This window comes from Nuphar pumila, chromosome 11, assembly GCF_984573655.1.
Source record: "Nuphar pumila chromosome 11, dmNupPumi1.hap1.1, whole genome shotgun sequence".
Lineage (NCBI taxonomy): Eukaryota > Viridiplantae > Streptophyta > Magnoliopsida > Nymphaeales > Nymphaeaceae > Nuphar > Nuphar pumila.
Genome location: NC_143259.1, coordinates 41,287,972 through 41,312,992, shown reverse-complemented (window position 1 = coordinate 41,312,992; position 25,021 = coordinate 41,287,972).

Here is a 25,021-nt window from a genome sequence, read left to right as displayed (position 1 = left end):
TTTCCAAGTTTTTTTAGATCAAATGTTAAAGATGTGGTTTGTTTAGTAAGAAACTAGTTTTGAATCATGGGATTATTACTAGTAATTAGATTTTTAAAGGGGTCAAAAAATCAATGGCCCATTGTTATCGTCGCGAAATTTTTCCCCCGTCTTCCCTTCCTTGCGGAAGAGAAAAAGAGAGAAACGCTTTCGCGATTCAAACTTTGACCGGATTTTGGAAATTGTTTTGAAATACTCGCCTCCGTTTTGAAAATTGCGGGAAAATCCATGGGATGGGGCTCGACCTGTCGGTACGAGGTTCGACCGTTCCTGCCGCCTTTAACAGGGGTAATCGAACCAAGGACCAAAACTATGCTTGACTTAGCGAAATTATCAAAGTTATGTTCTATCCTAAATGCACAGAGAATTCAGGCATGTGCTATGAGATTTTTGGAAAATGTAAATTGGAAAATATGATGTATGCTTAGAAAACATTTGGAGTTAAAAAGCATTTTTCAGGAAAAAGATGAAAGTCAATTTCTCATGAAACTCAGATGAAAAAGATTTGAAATTTCAGGAAAGTTCATAAAGTTGTGGGAAAATCATGAATGGTTGAAAATCCTGGGAAAATAGAAGTGATTCTTGAGAAAAAGGTGAACATTTGAAAAAGGAATCACTTCTCAGGAAAACTCGGACCTTGAGAATTTTCTTAGGAAAATGATGGAACTTTATAGGAAAGCTCATTGGAGAAGAAAACTGAAACTTGGGAAATTGAAATCTTGGGAATCTTAGCCTTAAACCCTTTTGAATCGATTTTGATCTTTGAGAAAGGTGAGAGACTTCTTTTGAAAATCTTGAGAAAATAACATTTTCCAAGGAAAACTGTAAAAAAAACTTGTCTTTGGAAAGCCGATTTTGAAAAATCCTTAGAGTTTCTTGAGAAATCGATTTCTTGAGAATGAAGTTTTCTTGAGAAAATTTTGATAAAGTCAATGATTTCATGATGCAAATGACATGAGTAAATGAATGCCCTTTGAAAAGATTTTCTGAGGAATTGGTTGGAAAATGTGCATTAAGTCCAAATAAATCCTTCACATATTCTGACTGTGGCCATGAATATGTTCAGAACTTAGTTGATTTGATGCACATGATTTTGAAGACTTTGGAAATATGATGTGCATTTTAAGATAGCCTAAGAGTGTAGGCTCTATGTGACTAGTAGAAAGATGATGGATCTGGGTCTCGTCCATATTCCGACTAGGGCCGTAAATATGGATTCCACCGAGTTCATCAACTCCCTAAGAGTTGGTGCACATGCCATTCGTGAACATCCATAGTGCTTTTGAAATAAGATGTATGCATCACATAAGCAGGATATTTGCATAAATTCAAACTATATGATATGCATCCTAGTCTAAGCAGGAAATTAACTCTCTTATTCCAAAATTTACATTATTACATCACTAAATAAAGGAAGTAAAAGAAATTTGCAGACTTCAGCTCATTCTTTTGAATGTCCCTGCCAAACTTGAAATAAGGTTAGCTCGAATATGTGGGTTTTTCCAAGATTTCCAATAATATTATGAAATTATTGGATTTAATTGGATATAAACCCTATTCTCATGCTTCCTTGATATTTTGAAATGATGAAAATGCAAGAAATTCAGTAGAAAACAGTTTGAAATTCGGAATTGTGGTCAAAATGACCAAAATACCCCTAATTATAAAGTTATACCTTTAAAATCAGGGTTTTTTGAAGGAAAACTTGGTAAAATTGAGATTTCAAAATTCAAATTGACTCAAATGATGATGAGATGCAGTAAGGGACATGATGACATGCTGCTAAACATATTAGGACTGTAAAATCAGAATTTGGCATTTTGCAATTTATCCAAAATAACGAATTTCGCTTGTTTTTCGCATGGATCTGGGTCCTGCGGGACCCTATTTTGGTATTATGGATGATCCAAACCTCAAATGGATTCCAAATTGCACAAAATTCGGTATGAAACATCTACTTACTCTGATAAACAGCCTAGAATGCTAAAATTTCCGAAATGATATGATTTAAATGCTAAAATTTAAAGAAAGTCCTAAAATGGTGGATTTTGCCTATGGATCCGAACCAAATGCAATGCCTAATATGATAATGCAAGATTTATACCATGGAAACTTCTGATATTTTGCAGACTGCTAAAAGACCCGAAATGGAACATTTTTGGTTTTTACAGCCTCGGGATTTGAGCCATGGTGAGTTCGATAACAGAGATTTAGTTCTGACATAGGTAAAAATCACCCTAATCGGATGTAAAATGCCAACAAAATATAAAACAGCCATGGAAATTTATGAAATTAATCATAGCTATGAAAGACACCTACCTAAACAACTTTCATGTTCATGACTCTGTCATTTGATCAACAGAAACATGGATAAAAATATAACTATTCCTGCCTAAACTAACAGAACAGACAAATATAGCAAAACAGGGGACTGACAAACAAAATCCGAAGCAGGTATCAACATTGTTCTAAAAATCACAGGCTTTCATATGCAAACAGAGGACACCTCTGACATAACTTTCACTTTTTACAGTTTTGGATTTGGAGCAACACACAAAGAGAAACCATAACCCTAAGTCGATCCAAAGTCTCAGAGGTGCAAATCAGGCTCTGACACGTGTCCCGAACTCTCGGTTTTTTGTCAAACATAACAAAAAATCAGAAACATCTGAGAAAATCAGGTTAAAAACTAGACATTCTCACAAGTTCATACCATCTTTCGGATCGAAAATTGGATTTCCCATGAGGGAGATCTCGATTTTACAAGTCGGAAAATAAATTTTAAAACGCATCCCGGGTAACAAAACCCGACTTGCCATTTTGAATGTTTACCGCAGTAAACAAATTCAAATGCCTCCGAATTTTTTGCACAATTTTAGGGACACCTAAGGGCGAATTCCAGGATTTTTTGGGGATTTTTAATAAAAAATAAATGCATGAAATTACGTGTGGACTGACTGACAAAAACAGAGAACTACTGAAAATGAGCAGAATTGAAATAAATCCTAAATTAATCCTAATTAATTCATGAAATGTGCTAAATAAATGAAATAAAATGCAAATTAAATCTAGATAAATGCATGAATGATAAAAATCATCAAGGAAGCATAATTGAATATTTTTATGTATGTCGTTTTATGAGAATAGCTCAATCCATCTCTCGGATGAGCTCTTTCTTCAAACGACTCCCGAATCGAATTATGAAATCAAATCAAGAGGAAAAGAGGTGCACCTTGCTTCGTTAGGCAGCGTAGAAGCTTGCGAAAGGGGCGGCTATCACGAGCTTCATTTGTCCTTCGCTCCGGGCTTCGGATGGTTCACCAAAATTGACCCACTACCTTCTTCACTGAGCCAAAGGGGGCGTGAATTCCAAAGTGCAAAAATCGGATTTTCAGGAAGGCTAGGTTGAATTTCCAAGTTCACAAGAGTTCTCAAAAGATGGTCCCCCTAGGCTGGGCATGGAGCCTTGTTTTTATAGATTTTTCTGAAAAATTTGAATTTTAAACAGGCTCAATCTGAGCCCTCCATGTGGAGCCATCTCAGAGGGTGTTGTCTTGGAGTTTGAAATTCAAATTCTGCTTTATTCTGGAAGGAGGAGAGACTTCCATGTGGCGCCATCTCAGAGCATCCACATTGCCATGTGTCAGAAGGTAGGAGCAGAGGAAGCAGAAGACGCCACCTCAGAGGGGTTTGAATTCTACTTTTTCTGATGAAAGGAGAGACTGACATGTGGCGCCATCTCAGAGCATCTTCATTGACATGTGTCAGAAGGAAAGGCAGAGGATTCAGATGGTGCCACCTCTGAGAGAGTTTGAAATTTAAATTTCTGCTTTTTCTAGAGGAAAGGAGAGACTGTCATGTGGCACCACCTCAGGGTGGCTCCTACAATGACATGTGGCAAGAGGGAGGAAAAGGGACACGTGGCACCATCTCACACAAAATAGAAAAGGTGAAGTTAAGGATTTGCGCCACCTCAGACTGGAGTTTGAACATTTGAATTCTAGCTTTCTCTGAAGGAGGCAGAAAGTGACATGTGTCACTTGCTTTTTCTGAAGAAAGCAGAGAGAGACATGTGTCCCTTGCTTTTTCTGAGAAGAGCAGAGGGTGACATGTGTCACTTGCTTTTTCTGAGAAAAGCAGGGAATGACATGTGTCTTCTACTTTTTCTAAAGGAAGCTGGAGATGACATGTGTCATCTACTTTTCTGAGAAAAATAGGAGGGAGACATGTGTCCTCTGCTTTTTCTGAAAGGAGCAGAGATTGACACGTGTCGCTTGCTTTTCCTGAGGAAAGGAGAGAGTGACATGTGTCACTTGCAGGAGACATAATTCAAATGGTGCCACCTCAGAGGAGACAAGTTCTACTTTTTCTGAACAGGACAACACATGACACGTGGCATCTCATGGTGACCTTGGAATGACACATGGCACAGGGTGAAGATGGTAGACATTGACACGTGGCATAAAATGAAGAGGATGACTAATGACATGTGGCGGCATCTTAAGGTGGCCCCACGCTGACACGTGTCAAAGGATGGCAGAAGAGAGAAGGTGACATGTGGCACTTCTAGGTGAACCCTATGCTGACACATGGCAGGTAAATGGGAAGAGAGAGAAAGGACAAGTGGCACCAATCTAGGGGACAAGGTTCCTATTTTTTTGGGTTTTTCAAAGTTCAGGTTTTTCAAAAGAAAAGTCTATGTGACACCACCTCAGTGTGGGTCCCACATTGCTTCTTTATTGAAATAAGAACAAGACAACAACCTCTTTTTGAAATTTTCATAAAAATTTGGACTAATTGGTAAAACAGAAATTTTTGGAAAGAGTTGGCCCCTGTAGGGCAATTTTGTAAAAGGAAGATATTTGAAATTGTCAAAAGGGCAAAATCTGAGATAAGGTGGCTGAAATCCATATTAAAACTATCCAGATCATTTTCCTGAGGAAATATTTTAAAATTCAGAGCCCTGGGGGTAAAATGGGAAGAACTGATAATTTTAAAGACCCAGGGTTTTGAAATCAATTTTGAAAAGAGTTGAAATTCTAATCTGGATTGAAAATTTTGAAATCGAGAGTTCTGGACCTCGAAATGACATGCTGTGCAGTGCAGTGATATGAAATGCTCATGCAATGCTATACAATGACATGTCTTATGCAATATAATCTTGAACCAAGACTTGGAGATGCCTGTCTCCTGTCAGGAATAAAATTTTGAACATCTGAGCTAAAATAGGGAGACTTTGAGAGTTCCAGATGAAATTTGGACTTTTACAAGGTTCGAACTCAAAAAATGACCATTTTGCCCTCCAGCGATTTCAAAGGTTGAATGATGATGTTTGGTAAAAATGTCGGGGAGGTGAGTGAAAATTTGGGGTGTTTACACCCATAATATACCAAAATTTCAAAACTCAAAAGTTTATATTTTGTATCAGAAAAGCACGATCTTGATCCTTAGCAAATTAATCATATTGAACACATCAATACAAATTCTAGCTCATTAGTTTTGTACCTTCATTAGTAGCCACTACATGGAAAATAACCATTATGTACGACAGATTTGATGTGTTTCTCTAAATGCCTCACAAATTTTGAAATCCGTTCAATGTTCAAATTTGCAAGTTGTTGAATTTTTTAGGACCTTTTTACCCTCAACACGTGCGAATGTTATCGATTTTTGTGCATTATATCACAACACTCTCACTACATCTCACAAAAATGAAATTCACATGATATTTTTGCAGAAATTATGAATTTCATATAAACAGTACGAATATTGCGACACTACTTGAGAAAATCTGTTACCTGCAAATTTTGAAGAGTTTCGTGTTTATGGTTGCGAAAGTCTACCTTTCAATGCAGAATTCATAAAAACTTTGCAGAATTTACAGACTTTCTCATGCCGTCGACTTATTGCAAAGCGAAATTCCATTTTAGTGTGTAAATTTTGCCAAGAGTTTCGCATTGGTAGTTGCGAAAGTCTACTTTCAATGCAAAATTCATAAAAAGTTTGCAAAATTCACAGACTTTTGCATTATGTTGACTTTAAGTGATGCGAGATTCTGTTTTAGTGGGCAGATTTACTTGTATATATAGGTGTTTGTATTTATTTTTTGTTTGTATGTAGAAAGAACACTAACCTTTTTCCCTTTAGAACCCTAAACATTTTTGTTGTACCCTTCTCGTGATTTTGGTGAAAATTTTTGTTGCCTTATTCTAAATTTCATCGACTTTCCCGATTAGTTTTTCACTCCATTCTAAGGATTACTGTTGTTTCTAATTTTTTAATAGCCTTATAGTATTTTTGTTTGGTTGTTATTGTGGTTGTATTATGTATATTTTCTTGTTATAAATGTTTTATTTATGGGTGCCAGTCTAGGGGTTCAACTTTCCAAATCTTGGACATTTTTCTTTTGGTAGATGTGGTTGGGGTTGACTGTACATTGAATAGGGGTTATTGGTTTTCTGAGTGGTTATTGTTAACTGAAAGATACATTGTGTGGTTGGTGTAGGCAGTTATGATGAATTTTGAAAGGGTAGAAGTATATTATTGTAGCATTGATCAACCTATTTAGAGATATATATTTGTCTATAAAAACAACAACTATAAAGAATTTATAGCTTTGATGTCTCGTAAAACTGAATATGTGAAAGCGTTAATGATCTTTTAGTATAAATGTTATTCAAAATTACATGGTTAATATATATGAATACATGTCTTAAGACGATGATGATGTAGAATCAATGTTATATAGTAGTGATGTTTACTTAATTACTAGTAAAGCTATATGTACTAGTAAATGTAATCAAGAAACCATTGTTTGCGAAGTTGAACAAGAAGTTGTTGGTTGCAAAGTTACACAAGAAGTAGTTAGAAGCAATGTACAAGAACCAATTGATGAATGAAATAATGATAATCTTATAAATAATGTGCATCTATCTCAAGAGCATTTATGTATTGAGATCAGTCCTTTAGAAAATATCTCACTATTTCAAATAGTTAACGATGAGAGGATCACTACAGAGAATATAAAACCACATGGGCAAACTAGTGCAGGTGATCTTTATCCGAGTAAGTTCGATGACACCCAACCTTTTACTACATATGACAAATCTATGTAAAGGTTGTTGGACTTTCTAATTTATGCTTGAGCTAGATGTGTTATTTTTATTGTTAATCTTAATAGTTAGAAATATAGGAATATTGCATGCATAAAAGCAAAGAGAGTGATATATATGACAGGTTTTGATTTAATTTTTGTAGCCGATTAATCAATTTGGGGTAGTATCGATGATGACCACAATAAAGAATAAGATGATAGTGATGATGATGACTATACCATGTTAGCTGAGTAGGAATCAGAAACGATAGGAGAGAACCATGACAATGATGATATGTGATAAATAAGAACAATACTTAAATGACATTTGGGAAGTTAGACACTTGGTTCTTGTTTAATGGTTTTTCATTCAATAAAAATCAATTGAAAATCATTAAAGTGGAGGCATCTGACTTATATGATGAGTTGCACAAAAAAAAACTCAACAATTATAAATAGTTCCAGTGGCTAACAACATACTCAAACAATATAAAAATTGCTTGTGGTAAAAGGTTTAATGATCTTGAACATTGTCGCGAGTTTTTGAAAGATCATGTGATCAGAAATAACTATAAAGCAAAATTTGTGAAGAGCTATAGTGACAGAGTTACTTTTATATGCACGAGAAAGAACTTATATACTATGATTGAATGCTTCTGAAAGATTCACTATACAAAGATGCGTATAACATTGTTATTTTTAGTGAAGAGGTATGAAAGAGAGCATAAATGTGGAAGAGCAGTGGGTAAACTCATAATAAAAAAGTGTATTCTAAGTGAATTTCACGTGTTATTTATGGACACTTACACGGTAACCCGAAGATGACTCTAAGAGAAATCATGAATGACATAAGTTGCGAGGAAAGTGTTGAGGTTAGTCACAAACAAGCATGGTGTGAACGAGAATTGCCTAAAGAGGCGATAAATGGTTCATTCAAAGAGTCCTTTATTATACTTCTTGCCTATTGCGTTCATTTGATGCTAGTTAATCGAAGATTGCTAGGCTTCATCTAGATCGATAAGAAAGATCAATTTCTATACCTTTTCTTATCCTTCAATCCATGCATCAATGAGTTTTAGAAAGGATGCCCTCCAATTCTTATGAAAGATGATACATTTTTAAACGAAAAATACATGGGTATATTGTTGTTGGCCCCTGATATTAATCCTATAGGTGAGTTGTTTCTTGTAGCATTTGCAGTTATAGATAAGGGGTCAAAGGAGTCATGGACGTAGTTTTTGAGACATTTGAAGGTATAATTCTTACGGTTCGATAATGAAAACACAAAGATAAAGTAGAGTTGATAGTTGTCTCAGATAGACACTTAAGACTTCAATATGTTGTCCCCCACATATGACCTAGATGCCATATTAGGTTTTGCATGAAGCACCTGATAGAGAACTTTTCTAAAAAAATTGATTTATCATTCAATGCACTTTGGTGGAGAGCAACCCGAGCAACTACGAGACAATATTGCGATTATTTTATAGAAAAGATTCAAGAGCAAGACGAAGTCGCATACCTGTAGGTGACTAAGGAAGTAGTAAAAAATATTGGGCGAACAATTAATTTCCAGCAAGAATGTATGGGTAACCTCTAATATAGTAGAGAGCTTTAATTCATGGATTCTCTCTATACGTGACAAACCCCTAATGCCTTTTATTGAGAGGTTTTGTTTAATGCTGATGAAAATTTATGAGAAAAGAAATATTAGCAGGCATAAAATGTCGTGTTGTTGTGCCTGAGGTAAAAGAGAAGTTATATGAACTTAAGAGAAAGACACAACTACTACATATGCAAGTAGTGCATTACTTTCGACGTCAGTACAAGCCCACGATCATTCTCACGACTGCAATGTTCATATTTAGAAGCAAACATGCTTTTGCCAAGAGTGAAAGGTTAGCAGGATTCCTTGCTCACATGCGATCTCATGCATTTTGTATAAGGGCAAGATACGAGGGGATTTCTGCGATAAATTCTTCATAGTTGAATCATATTGAGCTACATATAATATATATCCATTCTTTCTGATGGTGGATAACATCCCACACATTGCTCCTCCTACCTTTATTCTTGTGTATTCACCAAAAGTGGGACGTAAATTAGGACAAATTAAGGATAAGAGATGAAGAACAAAACACAAGGATGTGGTGCCACACAAGTGAAGTGTGTATGGTGAGGTTGGCCACAACAAGTGAAAACACTTATAAAAGTATGTATGAATATTGTAGGTTTTAAGAAAGTATTTAGATAGTGGTTTTAAATGAATTGCTTATTTGTAATTTATATAGTGTACCACCTAAATGTCTTATATATACTGTGTCTATCTTGCTTATCAAAATGTTAGAGATATGGTACGATAACATTACTTATTCAATAATGTATTTTTTTTCTTAAGTATTCGTTAAGGTAAATATTGTATTGCAAGGTTGTTTTTTTAAGGTGGTTTGGTGAATGAACTCATAATTACTTTACACATTTTTGTTAACTTAATTCGTATATGTACCTGTCCTTGACTTGGTATATGATTGTTATAAGTATGATTATAGAATATTTGTCTTAATGTACATGCAATACTTGGGCTTAGGTGAAGAATAAAATTTCATGCAGGTATGTTGTATGTCATGTTATTTTTTATGTAAGTTATTGTTAGTTATTTACTAATAACTTTTTTTAAAATGATATATATATTTACAAGAAGCATATGATAAAATTATGTAAACATGAGAGGAAGAAGGTCTATTTGTAGTGTGCCAAAGTGGAACACCCCAAGATTTAAAACCTGTAAAACACGTAAAACTTTTTTTTGTATAGCAGCGAAAAAACCTTTTTGACAATGGTTAAAAACCTCAGACGGATTACAGAAATCAGTCATTTTTTTGATACCTGTAATTTGTATGGGGTCAATACCCACAAGCCCTCATCATCAATACGACAACAAAATATGCTTGCATAAAAGCAGACATACATGAAATGACATTCTTTTCATGTAAATAGGCATTTGTCAGTGTAGAACAAATAACTGTGACATGCAGTTTAATATCATTTGAAATAATCTTACTCATGCATGACTTATCAGTGCAAGCGAAGTGTTCACAGTAGGCATAAATAACTTACAATTATTTCATTTATATTTTATTTCTTAAATGATGCATGTCATGATTCACTATATGCATAATACACTTTTGTTTCTCTTTCATAATACTCTGTGGGTAATAATACAAATAATATCTGAATTAGAGGCTTGACACAGGGGGTACATTCAATCAATCAATGGCTTATTACCCTGACCTTGCTCATCTTTTTCGGTTATAAGTGTTGGATGATCGTGTCGAGAGAGAGCTCCCACCACCCCCAACATGATATATCCGAATTTACTTCCAGGTGAAATAATCTCACTACTACCCCGCGACATCAGTGGTAGCTATCTCCTATTTCCTATCCGCGAAATAATCTCACAAAATAAAGTTGTTTATACATTGCATTCATTCTATTTTTTTACAAGAATATTGTTTCTTACCGCCTCTTTGATGGGGGAAAACATAGTATGTGTAGAGGTACCTCTATTTCTTGGGACTCAAGAATGCTACATATCACTGCATTTTTAATGGAGAAAAAATTTAATATACCATCATTGATTCTACACTCTATGTTGTTCTCCTGATTTTTTTCATACCACCTACACCATGTGATTGCTGACTCTATGTTGATGGGTAGAAAATACATTCAAACTTATATGCAGAATTATACCGATCCTTTCTGAAAATGGGCAGAATTTGGCATGATTTTCAGAGGTTGAATCGGGGTCGCCAAAGATCATATTTGAACAATTCCAAATAAGAGTTGCAATTTCAAGAAACATAGAATTTGGTCTCATGGTTATAGACTTTAACTAGATATGTGTAGGTTGTGATGGAGTAGACAGTGTAAGGTGTCAGATCGGAACTAGATCAACACTGGTTTAGTGCCTTTAGACACTGAGGTGGTATCCAAGGACAAATCACCTTATTTTAGGCAAGGATAGGGGATATTGAATTCTCAAGAGGTCATAGAGGCAGACCTTACCTTTAGAATAATCAAAAGAGGGATCTGGTGTAGATCACCATGGTTGGTGAAGATCCTTTGTTGTGGTGAAATCCAATGTTCAGAACCATGAAAGGCTTGAGCCCTTGTTACAAAAGATCTTCCAGTTGAGAGTGTGTCTTCTGGGTTACGAGATTTATCCATTCTGATATAAATTGTTAGCTACCCGAGGTGGGTGGATACACTGGGTTCAGAGTATGCTTGATTACCGAGGGACGATCGGGGAGAGTCGCCAGTATGGCGAGCAACAATAGGGAAGTGCAAGAAAAGTTTGCTAGTTAGAGATATGACGTTGGGGTCATGTGAGGCTGATGAGAGAGGATAGGATGTGAGGGAGACATGAACGAGAGAGGAAGGTGGGAGAGACATGAGACGTGAGAGGGGAAGAGTGAGAGAGATAGAGGTGCGTGAAATGAGAGGTGTGAGAGGTTGAAAGAGATAAGGGGGTTAGGTGGCATGGGATCTTGGGAAATGTGAGTGATTTATGGAAAGAGGCAAATATGTTTGGGTGTGGATTCTTTGGATAACTCCAAAGCCTTCTCCTTTCAAGGAATAAGCCTATTAAAATGGGAAAGTAGGCCAAGAAAAGTGAAACCTCTTAAAAGTAATACTTCATTTTCATAACAACTAACTGTTTACCAAATGAGAGTCTGGTGTGAATTTTAGGAAAACCCTTTTCAAAACAATATTTTTAATGAAAATCTAGTGAAAGTCAGACACCAAAAATATAAAAATCGGCTCGCACGAGTGGTGGAGTCCGGGTCGATCTCAGGGAATGGGAGATACTTGTATTCAACACACACAACTACGCTACTCTTTATTACCAAGAAAAAGAATTAATTAAATAAATGAATAACTAAAGAGTGTTGCCCTACGTAGAGGGCTTAAATGAATAAAAGAATAAAAACGACCTTATTACAACCCAATGAATTGAATAAATAAAATCCTAGTCTAAAAGAAAAAGGGAAAAATAGTCTTTAGTGCTGAAGTCTTCTTGTCTCCTTTTGAGACTTTGCTTTTCTTATTTGCATATCACTTTGTGGTCTCTTGAGGGGCCTTTCTGAGGGTTCCTTGAGAGAACCTTTAAGAGACCTCAAAAGTCTCTTCAGGGGCACGAAGAGGGTTTCACCGCACTTTCCGACATTTCCATTCAAAACAAAAGAACAAAAGCCAAGAACACAGCAGAACAATGACACTAAACACGTCCTACACTTAAAAACCAACAAAAGCAGAAATCAAACACCTATACCAACATGCTATTATGAACTAAAGGACAAAATAATGTAATTAGTAACACACGTGAAACAAATTCAAGAACTAATGGATGGCACTATTGATAATTTAACTAATTTAACACAACTCAATCAAGAACTTAAGTATAACACGAAAACAAATTAATACCCCAATCTAGACCACGGCTACTGCTGAATCACCGTTATTGAAATAAGTTACTAAGAACTATAGCTACTGAAATCAAACATGGTTAATGAAGTATCCAAGCGAATAACGGCTAAGGAAGTTAGTGTCTATTGCTAAAGAAAAGGGGTTAACTGAGATTGACTAAACCAAATAACAACTTTTGCTGAAATCTAATAATGTCTATATATCATCCAACCACTTAAAAGCAACAAGTGAACTAAAACGTTAAGCACTATACCTACTAAATTAAGTAAACAAAAAATCAATTAATCGATTAAATACGTGAACATCTAATGCAATCTTAGCATGGCTGATTAACTGACTCTGAACTGAGGCTAAATAATGAAAACAATTAACCAAAAACACTGTGACTAATAAAATCAATGACTACAGAAAGCACTAATGTACCCTCACTGGTGCTTTAACAGGACTAAACACAAACGTTGATTGAAAACCGACGTATCAAGACCTACAAACTAAAAAGAACAAAACACTGAATACTAAAAAATTTAAAATACACAAATTGAATAAACTAATATGCTAAACATAGACGCTGAGAATACATATTAGAAAGCACTAACGATGATGGTGAAAGCACAAACCGACTAATATCATATAACAATCCTGTAATCACCAGGTTGTACTTCTTGTAAAACAAATTATCTAGAACACACTGAAAGGAAACAACTGACACAAAAAAAATGTTATTGTAAGGAAACCAACACGGGGAAAAGAAAAAATGTTAATCACACTTGCCTATAAATGATGCTATGTTGTACTAACAAAAATGCTAATCTGAATGAATGACAAAAATGAAACAATGTATATAACCAAATCAAAACCGACTGAATAGAATAATATGCAGAACTAAACCAAACGATTAATGTAAATAAATACTAAAAGAAAACTCGAAAATAGGGATACTATGCTGAAATACGTAAAAAGAAAAGGGAAGAAAAGGAAGAACACCCACTAATGCTTCCGATGGACTGGTTGAGAGACGAGTGGTCTCTCCCAAATCAAATCTTCATGCTGCACCCTTTGATGAAAAAAAAAGAACCCGCCGACGAGAAGCAAGGGAAAAGGAAAAGATGAAGAATAAGAAGAAGGGAGGAAGAAGAACCAACTGGTAGAGAGAGAGAGAGAGAGAGAGAGAGAGAGAGAGAGAGAGAGAGAGAGAGAGAGAGAGAGAGAGATGAAATCCAAGGTGGGAGCCCCCTTTTCTTTCTTAAAATTTTCTTTTTATAATAGTTTAATTAGGTTTTGGAAAACTTTTTCAAAAAGAGTCTGTATACTTTTCAAATATTTCAAACAACTCCATTTTTTTAAAGTATTTTCCAAAAACTTAATTAATTTCTCAAAAAGGCTCAGAAAGGGTTCACATTGCTCAACTTAATATTTGATAAAAACTTTGAAAACCTTTGCAAACAAGCATTTTTTAAGCAATTATTGACATGATCTTGCTTTAAAAATATATGAATTTATGTGTAGAAATTATGCATGATCAATTACCCCCATGCTTATCGTTTGCTAGTCCTCGAGCAAACTGAAGCAAAAACAAAAATGATAAACTAATAAAAAAAAACCTAACTCACTTTCTTAGGAATCACAGTTGCATTTAGCGTATGCAACAAGCCCTTTAAACCCCTAGGTTACCCCAGTGGACGAGTAAGGTCTCGTGAGGGTTTACAGTGATGCTACCCACAAATGTCTCTGTCATGTATGCATAAAACTTTTAAAATACAAGGCATTAGACAGTTAAGGAGTTTGTTTTCACAAATATTTCATGCCATTGCATTATCAAAACATGATTAGAGTCTTCTACCTGCCACCACAGAATAAAATATTTTCTTTCACTTTTCTAAATAGCATAATCATTTATGTTTCATTCTTAGAAATTTAAATACATACATGTGATTATTTACTTATCCTCACTCATATGTGTTCTGCACAGGTTTTCTCAATATTTGCTTCTAAGCAATGAACTTTTCTCTTTTACGCTATTTTTTTTCATATTTTTTTTCTTTCTTTTATTGAGCACTATACCAAATTTCTAGTTTTCATGACCCGTGTAACGAGCTTTGGGTCAGTGACTCCCAGGTCAGATGACCTTAGGGCACCAGATACAAAGTATCCCTCAGACTTAATTGCTCGAGTCACTAGACCTTCAATTTTTTATAGTTTACGTATAGTCTACTTCTCTGTCATGTGCAATGTTAATATCTATTAGGCTCTCTATAAAGTCCATGTAACATGCTTTCAGACCGATGACTCCCAAACCAGATGGCTTTAGGGCACCAGGTGTAAACACCCCTCAGGCTCTACTTGCTCGAACAAAATAGGCCACAGATATCAACGTAGACAAAGAATTGACTTCCTTCGTTATCCTTTTCATCATGGAACTCAAACACTTCAACTTGTGTCTGAGCCCAACTACTAGAGAGTATGAAGATATCAAACAACTAAACGTATGCTCGTTTCACTTTTTGAGCTCTTTTGCAATATTGTTCATTTGCTTGGTTTTCAAAAATCAAACTGTGCATATTCATACTTGTGATTCAAAATAAACTCTAGCATGCATCTATAATCATTTCTTTGAAATCCATATAAACAACCACAATTTTCTAGATTCGTGTTAGAAAAAGTTTTTTGTGGGGCTTAAAAATTCTCTAAAAATGCTAGATGTTGCAAAGCAGTCATATAAGTTCAAACTCATTCTCTAAAAGCCTAATTTTAATGGGTTGACATACAAAAATGCAAGTACAAAGACATGAAAAGTTTAGGTATGCAAACTAGACCCTCCCCCATGCTTGAATGACACTGTCCTCAGTGGCACTCCCCCATGCTTGTATAAAACTAAGAGGCGGCACGTGAGGATAAGATAATTGGGAGAAAAGAGCAGAAGTCACCTGATATGATATATGAATGCATGTCCTACGATTACACAAGAATGCATACCTGATCTAACAATACACTCATGAGATACAAGAAAACAAAAAAAAATAAAGAAAAATCAGCTATGAACATTTACTAGATCCTACTAAAAAGACTAAAAATACAACATACAAACCTGTGCATGCCCTCATGCATCCATGAGGTCAAGAGTCTCAATGTCTTGCTTCACCACAATATCAGAAATGTAGGGCTTCAACCGCTACCCATTGACTTTGAAAATGTTGCCCGTTCGAGGGTCCAAAAGATCTATCGCTCCATGTGGAAAAACTCTATGGACTATGAACAGTCCATCCCATCTGGACTTCAACTTCCCTAGAAAAACATGGAGACGTGAATGATAAAGCCAAACCTTTTGACCAGGCTCGAACTGCTTCCTCACAATGTGCTGATCATGGAAATGCTTGGTTCGAGCCTTGTAAATCTTGGCACTCTCACATGCCTCATTACACAATTCCTCTAGCTCACTCAACTGTAATCTTCTCTCTGCTCCAACTTGGGTCACATTAAAATTAAACTTTTTTATAGCCCAATATGCTCTATGCTCTAACTCAATAGGGAGATGGCATGGTTTCCCAAAAATCAATCGATACACCGACATACCAATCGGGGTCTTGAAAGCAGTCCTATAAGCCCATAGGACATCATCAAGGTGCTGAGACCAGTCCTAGCGGTTTGGTCAGACTGTCTTTTTAAGAATCTGCTTGATCTCTCTGTTAGAGACCTCAACTTGGCCACTGGTCTGCGGGTGGTAAGGTGTAGCAATCCGATGATGCACAAAATATTTCTTAAGGAAGCTACTTGCACATTACGAAAGTGTGTACCACCATCACTAATGATCGTTCTAGGGACTCCGAACTGACTAAAAATATTGTGCTTGATAAATCGAAGCACCTCCTTATGATCATTGGTTCGGGTGGCCACGACCTCGACCCATTTTGAAACATAATCAACTGCCACTAAAATGTATACAAATCCAAACGATGGAGGGAAAGGACCCATAAAATAAATGCCCCACACATCAAAAATCTCAACAATCAAAATAGGAAGAAGGGGCATCATGTCACGCTTGGCGATGCGTCCTGTCTGCTGACAGCGCAAGCACCTCCTACAAAAATCATGGGCATCTCTATGCAGTGTCGGCCACCAAAATCCTGACTGGAGGACCTTTGCGGCAGTCTTTCGACTAGAGAAATGGCCTCCACAAGCCAAGGAATGACAGAATGATAGAATGGAGTTATACTCCTCCTCAGGAACACACCTTTGAATCATCTGATCCGGGCATAATCGAAACAACTTTGGTTCCTCCCAAAAATAGTGCTTTACCTGCGAGAAAAATCGATCTCTCTCATTACGGTTCCAGTGCAAAGGGTACTCTCCGGTCACCAAAAAGTTGATGATATGCGCGAACCAAGGCAGATGCTTGACATGAAAGAGCTGCTCATCCAGAAATAAATCATCAATCTGCCCCTGATCAGTGGATGTCTCCACTGTTAGTCTGGATAAATGATCTGCTACAAGATTCTCACATCCAGTCTTATCTCGAATCTCGAGATTAAATTCTTGTAACGGAAGGATTCATCGAATGAGACGTGGTTTGGCATCCTTTTTACTCATCAAATATTGCAGTGTTGCATGATCTGAGTAAATGATGACCTTGCAGCCTAACAAATACGAGCAAAACTTCTCAAGAGCAAAAACTACGGCTAGTAATTCCTTCTTTGTGGTGGTATAATGCATTTGTGCATCAGAGATGGTCCTACTAGCGTAATATATCACATGAGATCGTCACTCAATCTTCTGACCGAGAATCGCTCCAATCGCGTAATTTGACGCGTCACACATAATCTTAAATGACACTAACCACTCAGGAGATCGAAGAATAGGAGCAGTAGTCAGAGCCTCCTTCAGGGCCAAGAATGCCTTTAGGCAGGCATTATCAAACACAAACGGCTGATCTTTCGATAGCAGGTTGCACAACGGTCGAGAAATCTGGCTAAAATCTTTAATGAACCTTCTATAAAAAACTATGTGCCCTAGAAATGATCGCACTTGCCGCACAGAGGTCGGTGGAGCTAATCTAGCAATGGTCTCCACTTTGGCCTTATCGACCTTGATCCCTTTCTCAGACACAATATGTCCAAGAACAATCTCCTGTCTCACCATGAAATGACTCTTTTCCCAACTAAGAATCAAATTTGTCTCCCTACAACGCTGAAGCACACGAGATAATTTTTGGAGACAATCGTCAAATGAAGAGCCATAGACCGAGAAATCATCAATGAAAATCTCAAGGATATCATCCATCATATGTGAGAAGATCGCCATCATGCACCGCTGAAATGTTGTCGGGGTATTGCAGAGCCCGAACGACATTCTCCTATAAGCAAAAGTGCCATATGGGCAGGTGAACGTCGTCTTCCCCTGGTCCTCTAGATGAATGGTCACCTGGTTGTATCCTGAATAACTATCTAGGAAACAAAAATATTGTTGGCCCGCGAGTTTCTCCAAGATCTGGTCGATGAACGTCAGAGGGAAGTGATCCTTCGTAATTGCGCTGTTCAACTTTCTATAGTCTATGCACACTCGCCATCCCGTGGTAGTCCTCATGGGGACAATTTCTCCTTTTTCATTCATCTCTACGGTGAGCCCAGACTTCTTGGGGACAACCTGGGTAAGGCTCACCCACTGACTATCGGAGATGGGATAAATGATCCCAACGTCCAACCATTTGACTACCTCCTTCTTTACCATCTCCTTCATATGGGGATTTAGTCTCCTTTGCACCTCTCTTGAGGGTTTAGCCCCCTTATCCATGATAATCTGATGCATGCAAAAGGGGGGATCTATCCCCTTCAGATCAGCCACCGACCATCCAATGACCTCTTTATGCTCGTGCAAGACCTGTAAAAGCTGACACTCCTGGGTGTCAGTCAGGTCTGCGGAAATGATGATGACGAGAGTCTGATCCTTGCCTAGGAAGGCATACTTGAGTGAGGCCGGTAAGAGCTTCAACTCAAGCTCAGGCAGACTCTCTATGGATGGTTGGGCTGACTTTTCTGCCAATTCAGGAAGCTGCTCGAAGTGCCAGGTCCAACTCAGATCACCTATCACTATCGACCTATGGCAATCTTCTTCGAGTGATTCATCAACCTCCTCTGGAGGTGGATCACTCAATAACCAGGTATGCTTTGCTTCTACCAGGTCCTGAATGAAGTCGACCTCGAAAGAAGCCTCATCGCCGACAGGTCCCATCGCCGCATGAAAAATGTTTAGCCTCATCTTCCTGTTGCCAAATGAGACATCCATCGCACTTGTGTGACAATTAATGCACGCATTAGCAGTAGCCAGGAAGGGGCGTCCAAGAATGATGGGGGTCTGTCGCATATCATTAACTCCTTCCATATCTAAAATGATGAAGTCGATAAGGAAGTAGAAGTCCTCCACCTTGACTAAAACATCTTTCAGAATTCCTCGCGGGACCTTGATTGATCTATCTACAAGCTGCAGAGTCATAGGTGTTGGCTTCATCTCCTTTAATCCAAATTTGTCATAAAAGAAACCCAGGAAGATATTGACACTTGCCCCAAGGTCGAGAAATGCACGTTTGACAGTGATGTCTCCTATGACACACGAAATAATCGGAGTCCGTAGGTCCTTAAGCTTTGGTGAGGTTTGGTGCTGCAACACCACACTCACCTGCTCAGTCAAGTATATCTTCTTCAGTACTTGTGACCTCAACTTCCTTTTCTGCGTACAAAGCTCCTTTAGGAACTTTGCATATGCAGGGACTTGCTGAATGACATCAAGCAAGGAGAGGTTTATCTGAACGTGCTTGAATATCTCAAGCATCTCCTGCATATTCACTCCATGTTTGCCTAATGACTTCGGTCTCTCTAGCGCCTCAGGAAAGGGGGCTTTGGGAGTATAGGACTTTGAAGGCTCAGTTGGTAGAGCCCTCTCGCTTTCCTGAGGTGGGACGGTAGGGACATGTTGCTTCTCACTCGTTCTCTCTCTTTCTTCTGCAGCCTCCCTCGCTTGGTATTGCTTCCCATTCCTAAGGGTGATTATCGCTTGAGCATGCTCTTGATGGGCATTTGTCATATGCAGGACATGCATCGGCTCCTTACCCTTAGGGTTCACCACCAGATGGCTAGGTAAAGCCCCCTCACTCTGCCTGCTAAGCGCCTTGGCGAGTTGTCCCATTTGCGTCTCAAGCTTTGCAATAGAATATATATGGGAGCTCAGATTTGCCTTGATATCCGAGAAGGCTTGTAACATCTTGTCCTCAAGGACTGGCTGGACGAAGGCTTTTGGGATTGGGGCTGACTATAAGTAGGCTGAGCTGAAGGGTAGCTGGTTCTTTGAAATCCAGGCGCATAACCGCCTTGCCTGGGTTGGCTTTGGGAAGGGTTGGGAGGTTGGGCTTGTGGATTTCTCCACGAAAATTGGGATGGTTCCGCCAACCCGGGTTATATGTACTGGAATATGGATTGGGTGCAGGCCTAGCAAAACTCTGCGCCATCTGAGCTTGCTCCTGGACAAACTCATGGTACCGTGGCGCAACGGGGCAGTCAGCAACATGGTGTGCAAGGCTAGCACACAATGCACACACCTGTAGGACTGCAAAGGGACCCAACAACAACTGATCCAATTTCTGGGACAGCTGGTCGACCTTGTTTTGCAACTCAAGGTGCATCCTATCTTGAATATACCATCCTTCTTCATGCCATCTTGCACAGATGTGACCCTCTCAGATCGTGAAGCAGAAGCATGGTGCATGGAGTTCTCTCTCAAGGTCTCAAAAAGAGCCTATGTTTCATCTTCACTTTTGAGCATAAAAGTGCCCCCACAGGCAGCGTCAACCATTTGACGGTTCTTCTCAGTGAGAGCATCATAAAAATATTGCACCAGTTGCCAGCGGGGCACCTGGTGGTGGGGACACTTGTGAAGAAGATCTTTCATCCTCTCCCATGTTTCATGGAACATTTCTCCTTCGATCTTTGAAAAGCTGGTGATGACTTTTCGATACTAGTTCGTCTTACCAATTGGGAAGTATTTCTTTAAGAACTCGCTTTGCATATGTTTCCAAGTGGTAATTTGAACTATATCGAGGGTCTTCAGCCAATGCTTGGCTTTATCCTTAAGGGAGAAGGGGAATAACGTCAACCTTAACGTGTCATCTCCAAAATTATTGATCTGCACCATAGAGCAGATCTCAAGAAATTCATCGAGATGACGGTATGGGTCTTCGTTGCTAAGGCCATAAAAGGAGGGTAACATCTGGATGACACTGGCCTTGATTTCAAAATGGTTCGTTCCCACATCAGGTCTTGTGATGCAGGAGGCGGGAGTGTATGTGTTGGGCATGAAGTACTCCCTAAGAGGACGGATCAATTGCTGATCTTCAGCCATTAGGCTGGATTGATGGGCTCTCCTAAAGAAAGATTCAGGATCCTCAACAAATTCGACAAGCTTAGGTTCAAGCGAACGTCGCCCGTGCATGCACCAAAGGGTAGACCGGTGCATCAATCATCCTAAATTGTGTTTTCCTACCTAACTAACGCGCTAGCGACCAAACTACACAAACCACAAAGCAAGTAACAAAAACAAATATTGAAAACAAGAAATAAACATGCACCATACAGTTGCACTCAATAGAGAATTTACAAAAATGAAATCTATGTGCACGGTACCAATCATACACAGTCACTTCTAAGGGGATCCTAATGGGTGGGTTGTGCAGAAAAGTAAGCTCGTCTCTACGGTATGCACACACGTGGTTCTAAGCCTAAATGTGAAAAGCAAACTAAACAATCCTAATTAAAGAATTGAATTAAACTAACAACCTATAAATACGAGAACAAACACAAGGCAATAAAGTGAATACTAGTATTTTGCCGTTCTCCGACAACGGCACCAAAATTTGGTGTGAATTTTAGGAAAACCCTTTTCAAAACAATATTTTTAATGAAAATATAGTGAAAGCCAGAAACCAAAAATATAAAAACCGGCTCGCACGAGTGGTGGAGTCCGGGTCGATCTCAGGGAATGGAAGATACTTGTATTCAACACACACAACTACGCTACTCTTTATTGCCAAGAAAAAGAATTAATTAAATAAATGAATAACTAAAGAGTGTTGCCTTACGCAGAGGGCTTAAATGAATAAAAGAATAAAAATGGCCTTATTACAACCCAATGAATTGAATAAATAAAATCCTAGTCTAAAAGAAAAAGGGAAAAATAGTCTTTAGTGCTGAGGTCTTCTTGTCTCCTTTTGAGACTTTGCTTTTCTTATTTGCATATCACTTTGTGGTCTCTTGAGAGGCCTTTCTGAGGGTTCCTTGAGAGAACCTTTAAGAGACCTCAGAGGGCTCTTCAGGGGCACAAAGAGGGTTTCACCGCACTTTCCGACACTTCCCTACAAAACAAAAGAACAAAAGCCAAGAACAAAGTAGAACGATGACACTAAACACATCATACACTTAAAAACTAGTAAAAGCAGAAATCAAACACCTATACGAACATGCTATTATGCACTAAAGGATCAAATAATGTAATTGGTAACACACGTGAAACAAATTCAAGAACTAATGGATGGCACTATTGACAATTTAACTAATTTAACACAACTCAATCAAGAACTTAAGCATAACACGAGAAAACAAATTAATACCCAATCTAGACCACGGCTACTACTGAATCACCATTATTGAAGTAAATTACTAAGAACTATAGCTACTGAAATCAAACATGGTTAATGAGGTATCCAAGCGAAAAACGGCTAAAGAAGTTAGTGTCTATTGCTGAAGAAAGGGGTTAACTAAGATTGACTAAACCAAATAACTACTATTGCTGAAATCTAATAATGTCTATATATCATCCAACCACTTAAAAGCAACAAGTGAACTAAAATGTTAAGCACTATACCTACTAAATTAAATAACCAAAACAATCAATTAACTTGTTAAATACGTGAACATCTAATGCAATCTTAGCATGGCTGATTAACTGACTTTGAACTAAGACTAAATAATGAAAACAATTAACCAGAAACACTCTGACTAATAAAATCAATGACTACAGAAAGCACTAATGTACCCTCGCTGGTGCTTTAATAGGACTAAACACAAACGTTGATTGAAAACCGACGTATCAAGACCTCCAAACTAAAAAGAACAAAACACTGTATACTAAAAAATTTAAAATGCACAGATTGAATAAACTAATATACTGAACATAGACGATGAGAATACATATTAGAAAGCACTAACGATGATGGTGAAAGCACAGACCGACTAATAGCATAAAACAATCCTGTAATCACCAGGTTGTACTTATTGTAAAATAAATTATCTAGAACACACTGCAAGAAAACGACTGACACAAAAAAAATGTTATTGTAAGGAAACTAACACAGGGAAAAGAAAAAACGTTAATCATAATTGCCTATAAACGATGCTATGTAGTACTAACAAAAACGCTAATCTGAATGAATGACAAAAATGAAACAATATATATAACCAAATCAAAACCGACTGAATAGAATAATATGCAGAACTAAACCAAACGATGAGCGTAAATAAATACTAAAAGAAAACTCAAAAATAGAGATACTATGCTGAAATACGTAAAAAAAAAGGGAAGAAAAGGAAGAACACCCACTAGTGCTTTCGACAGACTGGTTGAGAGAAGAGTGGTCTCTCCTAGATTAGATCTTCATGCTGCACCCTTTGATGAAAAAAAAAGAACCCGCCGGCGAGAAGGAAGGGAAAAGGAAAAGAAGAAGAAGGAGAAGAAGGGAGGAAGAAGAACCAACTGGTAGAGAGAAGGGAGAGAGAGAGAGGAGAGAGAGAGGGAGGGAGGCATGAAATCCAAGGTGGGAGCCCCCTTTTCTTTCTCAAACTTTCCTTTTTATAATAGTTTAATTAGGTTTTGGAAAACTTTTTCAAAAAGAGTCTGTATACTTTTCAAATATTTCAAACAACTCCATTTTTTTGAAAGTATTTTCTAAAAACTTAATTAATTTCTCAAAAAGGCTCAGAAAGGGTTCACATTGCTCAATTTAATATTTGATAAAAACTTTGAAAACCTTTGCAAACAAGCATTTTTAAGCAATTATTGACATGATCATGCATGAAAAATATATGAATTTATGTGTAGAAATTATGCATGATGAGAGCCCAGGTTGGCCTTCTCTATCCAAGAGCTATTCTCTTCACCTTAATTCTCATTTTGCCCCTAAAAAAGCATGAATCCTAGTGATGTACCAATTTGCCTCCATAAAGTACTTTTACTTAAAATCCTGCTTAAATTGCCCTATCTCTCCATTTTAATGCCTCTATTGACCTTATTATTGGCAATGGTCTGAATTGTCCTTTATCCTAACCCTTATTACCCGTACACCCACATGGATCAACATACCTATTTATCTAACAGGGATATCCATATCCAAATCCAACTTTATTTGAGTCAAGATGTTCTCACTTGCCTTTCAGGCCTTGACCAATTCCAAATCCAAGGATCATGTGCCACCAATAGCAAATCCACCTATGGTTGAATCCAATGTCAGCTTCCACAATGGACAAAATTGACCGAGTCTAGGCACCATCCTGCCCCCCCAAGAGACTCATTGTTCTGAGAAAGGGGAGAAGAGTTGTTGTGAATAGACCGGAGATTGGTTGTTGCTAAAGAGACAAGAAGACTGAGCTTGATTAATGGAAGAACTCCTGTGCATGGCATGAGAAGCAGGAACATTCAACAAAGTGATGGTAGGGGAAGGAGAACACCATCTTTGGGCCTTTTTTTCTGACATGCCAATAGTGAGGCCTTCCCATCAATCAAATAAAAAAAGAACATTTAGTATAAGCACTACTTAAAAAAGAAAGAGAAGAGTGGTTTACCATGTTTTTTTTTTATGGGTCCAACTGCTTCCATTCAATTATAAAAAAATCATTCAATTCATCTATTCTTTGATGGATATTTGTAGCATCATTCAAGTAAATACTCATTAAGATCGTAGAAAATGAGATTGTGATATAGCTATACCTAATTCCGGACCAGCTAATGCAAGAACTATAAATAAAGGACCAAGATCTCCTATAAAATAGAATATATTATTCATAAATAGCATAGTCCAAGAAGACCCACTTAAAATCTTTATTAAACTATGATTGGCCATCATATTAGCAAATAAACATATTCCTGAGCTTAATGTGCAAAAACAATGAGGGATTAACTCAAGGAGTACTATGAAAGATGCTAAGGGTAGTGGGATTCTTGTGGGTAGTAAGAAGCTTAAAAAATGAAGCTCATTTCTTTGAAATCCCACTATAGTAGTGCCAATAAAAAGAGGAAATAAGGGATCCAAAGTAATGATAAAATGACTTATCACTGTGAAGCTATAAGGTATCATACCCTGAGGATTACAAA